This window comes from Salmo trutta, chromosome 17, assembly GCF_901001165.1.
Source record: "Salmo trutta chromosome 17, fSalTru1.1, whole genome shotgun sequence".
In the NCBI taxonomy this organism is placed as follows: domain Eukaryota; kingdom Metazoa; phylum Chordata; class Actinopteri; order Salmoniformes; family Salmonidae; genus Salmo; species Salmo trutta.
Window position 1 is genome coordinate 17727086 of NC_042973.1, and position 7379 is coordinate 17734464.

General features: G+C 41.9%; 1 long non-coding RNA gene across 1 annotated transcript; it reads left to right on the plus strand.

Annotated features, from left to right (window-relative positions):
• Nucleotides 1–5599: 5599 nt before the first annotated feature.
• On the plus strand, nucleotides 5600–7140 carry LOC115151764 (uncharacterized). The gene is made up of 2 exons (XR_003867352.1): nucleotides 5600–5633; nucleotides 6121–7140. It is a non-coding gene; the product is annotated as an uncharacterized LOC115151764 (long non-coding RNA).
• The last annotated feature ends 239 nt before the right edge of the window (nucleotides 7141–7379 follow it).

A 7379-nucleotide genomic window follows, 5' to 3' on the forward strand; every position in this document is an offset into this window, starting at 1 on the left:
TTGCTGAAATTTCTGTTATGTCTGCTATAGTTCCCTTAAAACATCTACCTGTTTTTTTTTGCTTTTTTTTAGTTATGCCTAGCTGTCGTTGTTCCATAACCTGGTGCTATTTTGTTGCATTTCCTATCACTATACAAGTCAATGTTGATATTCTGTTAGATCGAGATCAAAACAGTACATCTTTGAATGGAAGTCGAGTGAAGAGGATGTTATGAAACCTAGTTGACATGGACGCGCTCTTGCTGCTATTGTACAAGGGCACCTGTCTCATACTGTATCTGTGACTGGAATATGTTTTCATAGGAACATGTTGTCTGCGTTGGCCTCTTAACATGCCATTAACTTCAATATATTAGGTGATAGTTTACAGTGGTGGCATTGCTGCTTATTGCGATTGATCCAATACAACACAAGTGTGTTCATAGAGTAGGTATGCCAGAGATACGCAAGGGATCGGGAGTGTTGCATTAATAGACGTTGGAATGGTCCGAAAAAGAAGATTAATTTCAAACAGGCCCACTTATGAGGGAAAGGCTTGCTTACCACCTATCCTCTCTTTCCAATGGAGACATCTAGAGAGGGACCAAACCTATCAGGATAAAGATGCTTGTCATTGAGGAGCACTAGAATAGCTACATGTCTCCTTTCAACAATGCCCACCTTAACCAGTCATTTTGATATCAATCGCCCAATATGTGTGAAATAAGTGCAAAGATGGGCTTCAGAGTCATAGCAAATCTCCATTCAGGCAACACACAGGAGGAGATGCTGTACTGTACCATTCACCCCTGTTGATGTGTGTATCACAGAAAGGCTACTTTGAATCTCCTCCTGTCTGAGATCTTGTACGGCTGTCAGAGCATCTACTAGCTGTAGTATATTATTTACCAATCTCTAATGCGTTCACTCGATGGAACGCCTCTTTCTAATAACCCTAGTAGATTGCTGTCAAATGTCGTTGACAAATTTGAGTCTTTTGGTCTAGGTTTTTCTTCATTTTTTTCCCTTTAAAGGTTTTGAGGATATTAAAGAAGGCAGTAAATATCCCCCTCCCCTCCACCACCCTATAGATGTATAAGAGTTCAGGGACCATGATGTGACTATGCTTAGATTGCTGAGGGATTGAGCTGTAAACATTGGGCTGGAGAACCACAGCATTGCAGTGAGTCATTCTAGCGGTCTGGGCCTACTCAAGGGAGGCAAGGGAGCTAGTGGCATGGATTTCTGTTTATAACGCTGCTGTCTGTCAGCAAACTCTAGAGGTCTGTCCATCCGTCCAAACAAACCACAGGGATACTTGGAGATCTGGGTCAGGACTCTCTTCCCCCAGTCCTAGGGATGGGCATCTTGGGGCCTGGAGCGCTGCAGGGAGTGCAGGCTTTAGTGCCGTTTAGTTAATTCGCTCATAATGGTTTACAATAAAATAGAAGATTAGAATAAGCCCTGAAGGCTGGTGAAACAAAGGCCTGCACAGCTCTCCATGAACAGAGTTGCCCACCCCTGTCTCAGTCCCTTCACCTGAAATTCATTGTTGAGCCTACTGTTTTGACAGGTGAAACAATCATGTTATTTTTTGCTTTGAGCTTTAGTATAAAATGACTACAAAAAAAGGCAAAAACATAAACAAAAAACTAATATAAAAAAAAATCACTTGTGTTATAAAAAAATGTTTATGTAAAATTGTCATATCAAATGTATTTCAAAATTACATTAAAACTTTTAACAGAAAGCAAAGCTTGTTTTGTTGTTTTCATGGTTTAATCAAATAGCTTTGATCGTATGGTTTCACTTGCATGTTAGGTGAACTAGAGTAAGTCGTTTCGAAGTACAATAGCTAATCCTGCAAGCTCAGACTGTCTCAGTGTAGTGAGTGTTGCTCTCTTGCCACAGGAGGGTGATCTTGGTCTGAAGATGGTTCACTATCAACAGGAGGGTGATCTTGGTCTGAAGATGGTTCACTATCAACAGGAGGGTGCTCTTGGTCTGAAGATGGTTCACTATCAACAGGAGGGTGCTCTTGGTCTGAAGATGGTTCACTATCAACAGGAGGGTGATCTTGGTCTGAAGATGGTTCACAATCAACAGGAGGGTGATCTTGACCTGAAGATGGTTCATTATCAACAGGAGGGTGCTCTTGGTCTGAAGATGGTTCACTATCAACAGGAGGGTGCTCTTGGTCTGAAGATGGTTCACTATCAACAGGAGGGTGATCTTGGTCTGAAGATGGTTCACAATCAACAGGAGGGTGCTCTTGGTCTGAAGATGGTTCATTATCAACAGGAGGGTGCTCTTGACCTGAAGATGGTTCACAATCAACAGGAAGGTGCTCTTGGTCTGAAGATGGTTCATTATCAACAGGAGGGTGCTCTTGGTCTGAAGATGGTTCACTATCAACAGGAGGGTGATCTTGGTCTGAAGATGGTTCACTATCAACAGGAGGGTGCTCTTGGTCTGAAGATGGTTCACTATCAACAGGAGGGTGCTCTTGGTCTGAAGATGGTTCACTATCAACAAGAGGGTGATCTTGGTCTGAAGATGGTTCACAATCAACAGGAGGGTGATCTTGACCTGAAGATGGTTCATTATCAACAGGAGGGTGCTCTTGGTCTGAAGATGGTTCACTATCAACAGGAGGGTGCTCTTGACCTGAAGATGGTTCACTATCAACAGGAGGGTGCTCTTGACCTGAAGATGGTTCACAATCAACAGGAGGGTGCTCTTGGTCTGAAGATGGTTCATTATCAACAGGAGGGTGCTCTTGACCTGAAGATGGTTCACAATCAACAGGAGGGTGATCTTGACCTGAAGATGGTTCATTATCAACAGGAGGGTGCTCTTGGTCTGAATATGGTTCACTATCAACAGGAGGGTGCTCTTGACCTGAAGATGGTTCATTATCAACAGGAGGGTGATCTTAAGGAACTATATTGAGCCATTACATCACTTCTGTTTTCACTAGGGTATAAAAATGAGGTAACACATGCAATATCCCTTTGTCATCCAACACCATGAAGAAAACAAAAGAACTGGCAGTTCAAAAGAGACAGATGGTCGTAGACCTTCATAAATCTGGTATGGCTACAAGAAGATCCACAAACGATTAAATATACCACTGAGCACTGTCAGAGCAATTATTTAAAAATTCAAAAGATATGGAACAGTTGAAAACCTCACGTGTAGAGAACGCAAATGCATTTTGCCCCAGGATAGGGAGGAGGATGGTGAGAGAAGCAACAAAAACCCCAAGAATCCCCGTGAAATAATTGCAGGCTTTGGGGACGTCTTGGGGTCACCAGGTTTCAAAAAGCAATATGAGACCCCACCTCCACAACCACAGGCTCTTTGGAAGGGCTGCCAGAAGAAAGCCTTTTCTGACCCCAAGACACAGACGCAAGCACATCGAGTTTGCAAAATGTCATTTAAATTATGACAGAAGAAGGTGATCTGGTCAGAAGAGAACAAAATTGAATGTTTTTGTCAGATACAGCATCGGCATGTTTGGCGGCGAAACAGAGATGCATACAAGGAGAGGCATCTCATACTCATGGTGAAATATGGTGGTGGGTCAGTGATGTTTTGGGGCTGTTTTAATTCCAGAGGTCCAGGGGAACTGGTTAAGATTGATGGCATAATGAACTCCAAGTATCAGGCAATTTTGGCTGACAATCTGGTTGCCTCTGCCAGAAGGCTGGGACTTGGCCGTAGGTGGACTTTCCAACAAGACAATGACCCAAAACATACCTCAAGATCCATACAGAAATGGTTCTGTGACAACAAAATCAATTTTCTGCCATGGCCATCTCAGTCGCTGGACCTCAATCCAATCGAAAACCTGTGGGCTGAGTTGAAAAGGGTAGTTGATAAGCGCAAACCCAAGAATGTGAAAGATTTTGAAAGGATCTGCATAGAGGACTGGTCCAAAATCCCTCCAAATGTGTTCCTTAACCTTGTCAAACACTACAGGAAAAGACTCCATGCTGTTATCCTTGCCAGAGTTGGCTGCACTAAGTACTAAATGGGGAGTGCCAATAATTATGCAACCTTGATTTTGGTGAAATGTATTTTGTATTAAATAATTGTATGATTTTGGTTGGTTCCCTTGAAACATTAATAAAGTACAGTATTTTTCACGTTATTTTGAGTTTCTCTATAATTATATTGTTTTTTTATTTTTTATTATTGTTTGTGCATTCTCAGTCAGGGGTGCCAGTAATATTGGAGCCCACTGTATATGTATTTATCTAATTTGGCTATTTCTGCAGTTCCTGCTGAATAAATAGCTTGCAGTATACACTCAGTGGACAGTTTATTAGGTACAACTGTCTAGTACTGGGTTGGACATCCCTTTACCTCCAGAACAGACAGAATTTTCCGGGGCATGGAAACGTAGCTAAATTGGTATCAACGTGCGCCAGGAAAACATTCCCCACACCAGTACGACCAGCCTGTACTGTTGACACCAGGCAGGATGGGGTTATGGACTCATGCAGCTTACGCCAAGTCCTGACTCTGCCATCAGCATGAAGCAACAGGAACCGGGATTCGTCGGACGAGGCAACATTGTTCCACTCCTCAATTGTCCGATGTTGGTGATCGTGTGCCCATTGGAGCGGCTGCTTCTTGTTTTTAGCTGATTGGAGTGGAACCTGGTGTGGTCGTCTGCTGCAATAGCCCAACCGTGAAAAGGGCCGACAAGTTGTGCGTTCCGAGATGCTGTTCTGCACACCACTGTTGTACTGCGCCAATGTTTGCCTGTTTGTGGCCTGCCTTTTAGCTTGCACAATTCTTGCCATTCTTCTTTGACTGCTCATCAAGGAGCTATTTTCGCCCACAGGACTTACACTGACTGGATGTTTTTTGTTTGTCGCACCATTCTCTGTAAACCCTAGACACGTGAAAAGCCAAGGAGGCTGGCTGGCTGTTTCTGAGATACTTGAACCTGCGCGCCTGGTATCAACGATCATACCTAGGGCTGTTGTGGTGACCGTATTACCGCCATACCAGTGGTCACGAGTCATGAAGGCAGTCAAATTCCACGTGACCGTTGAGACACGGTAATTAGGTGTCTCCAAGCTCCGATGCTGCTGATGGTCATTAGTAGCCCACCAAACTTGCTAACTGCCTGGTACTCAGCACTCTAATCACTCTGACATCAATGCAACTATAATCGGAAATCTAATCAAACACTTCTTGAGATCCCATTAGCTCATGTTGCACAATATTTCTATAGGCTATGCAATTGAGCAAGAAAACAGAGTGATGACCTCTATTAAAAAGAGGAGGATCCCATCAGCTTTCTATAGGCTAGGCCTACTATATTTATTTCTGAACTTTCCTAATATTAAGCACATTGTTTATATTTACAACAGGAGTATAGCCTACCTACCTGGCTGGCATGAAAATGAACCACGGTAAAAGCGTCCTCCATTCACTATTTAAGTGTGTAGATGACATGTAGTTTTTTCCCTGCCCCTGTTTTGAGACAGGTGCATGATAATGGTCCATTCTAAATCAATACAGTACCAGTCAAATGTTTGGACACCTACTCATTCCATTTTCTACATTGTAGAATCAAAACTATGAAATAACACATATGGACGACGAACCGCTCACACCCACTGCCAACACCACAGGTAAACTATATAACCCCTTAGCCTAGCTGTTACCCTAACTTTTCCAATCACCACAAACTGATCTGAAGACCTCTTACTGTGATTGTTCAAAAAAGTGATCTAATGATATCCTGGACACAAACTAATGGTCCAAAACTGTTATCTGGACATGATCTGGGGAAAGTTGTCTGGCGGTCCAAGAAAGTTATCTGGACATTGCCCCTAACGGTCCAACAAACACATTTGAAAGTCCCAGTAAGTGACCTTCGACACCCTCACTAATGGTCCAAGGAAGTGATCTGGGGGGGTTCAAGGAGGTGATCTGGGTGTCTTTGAATAGGACCCTTCTACGTTTTCCTTGGATGTTATGAAGTGTCTTGGATTTTCCCTTATTTCATGCAAGCAAAAAATATCTGTCCCATTCAAAAAGCCCAAGAATGTCATTTAAAACACTATTTGATTGGACTGCCCTAGTCTATCACTCACCAGGCCTCTCTCCTCTCCCCAGAGGGTCCAGAGGCCCAGTCCTGCGGGACTGGCAGTGGGAGTGGGTCCTCATAGCACCTGCCCCCCTTCATCGGCTCACGCACTGCAGTCAGGACCACCTTACAGACCCCTCCATGGACACCTCAGGCCAGCATCTCCCCAGTGGTCTGAGGTCACAGTGGAGCGACAGGAAGGATCCTGTGTAGGTGTTACTAAGTTAACTCTGCAGTTCACACTCTGGATTCACAGTATATCCGGGATGGATGGTCTTTTTTGTTTAGTTTTTCTTTTTTTCTTTTTTTACCTCTAGAACTGGATTTTGGGGGGAGTGGGGGGTGTTGTGAATTGGATGCTCATCATATTGATGAGTGAGAGGGAATGAGAAAGCAGTTTTCTTTTCTAGCTGATATAAGTACATTCTAAATAGTTTGCTGTTAAAAGTGTGACTTCTTTAGCCACCTTGCAAGAGAACAGACCTCAGGCACTTCAGTGGGGCTTGTATTTTGTTCAGCGAGGTAAAGATTGAGTTGCTTAGCAAATATTTGTTTATAAAGTCTTTTTTTATTTCACTGAGTTTTGTCATTGAAGAGTGTCTGAACTCTTACTTCAAGTTGTATTTTTCTAAGGCAAAATGCTTGCACACGCTCTAGCTAGGAGTAGTCCGTCAATACCTCCTCTGGCCACTGTTAGTTTTTAGTCTGTAGTCCACATTGTCATTTATTTTTTTTACCACAAATCGGTTGAATTTAGAATCCCTTGTGCAAACACCTGTTTGATGTTCGTAGCCATAAAATATTTAATTTAATAGTGGAATTTACCTGTGTTCATGATTATTATTATTATTACTGGTACATTACGTTTTTATTGATAGTTAATATTATCCACTTTGTTTTTGAAATTCATGTGAAAATTAACAAATTCTGTAAATAAGAAAGCTTGTTGGATTTGATCATTTTACAACAGGTTTGCACCATGACCCCAAAGTTTACCCCGAATATAGCCGTTAGATTTGTTTGTTTCAAAAATATAAACATTTTTTAGATAGATCAGAAAAATATACATGTTCTCAGATACATACATACATACATATGTGTGTGTGTGTGTGTGTGTGTGTGTGTGTGTGTGTATATATATATATATATGTATATATATATATGTGTATATATATATATATATATGTATATGTGTATATGTATGTATATATATATGTATATGTGTGTGTGGAGGAAACCCATTTTATGTTTGAGTTGTTTACAATTATGTAACTAGTTTGCTTTAAAT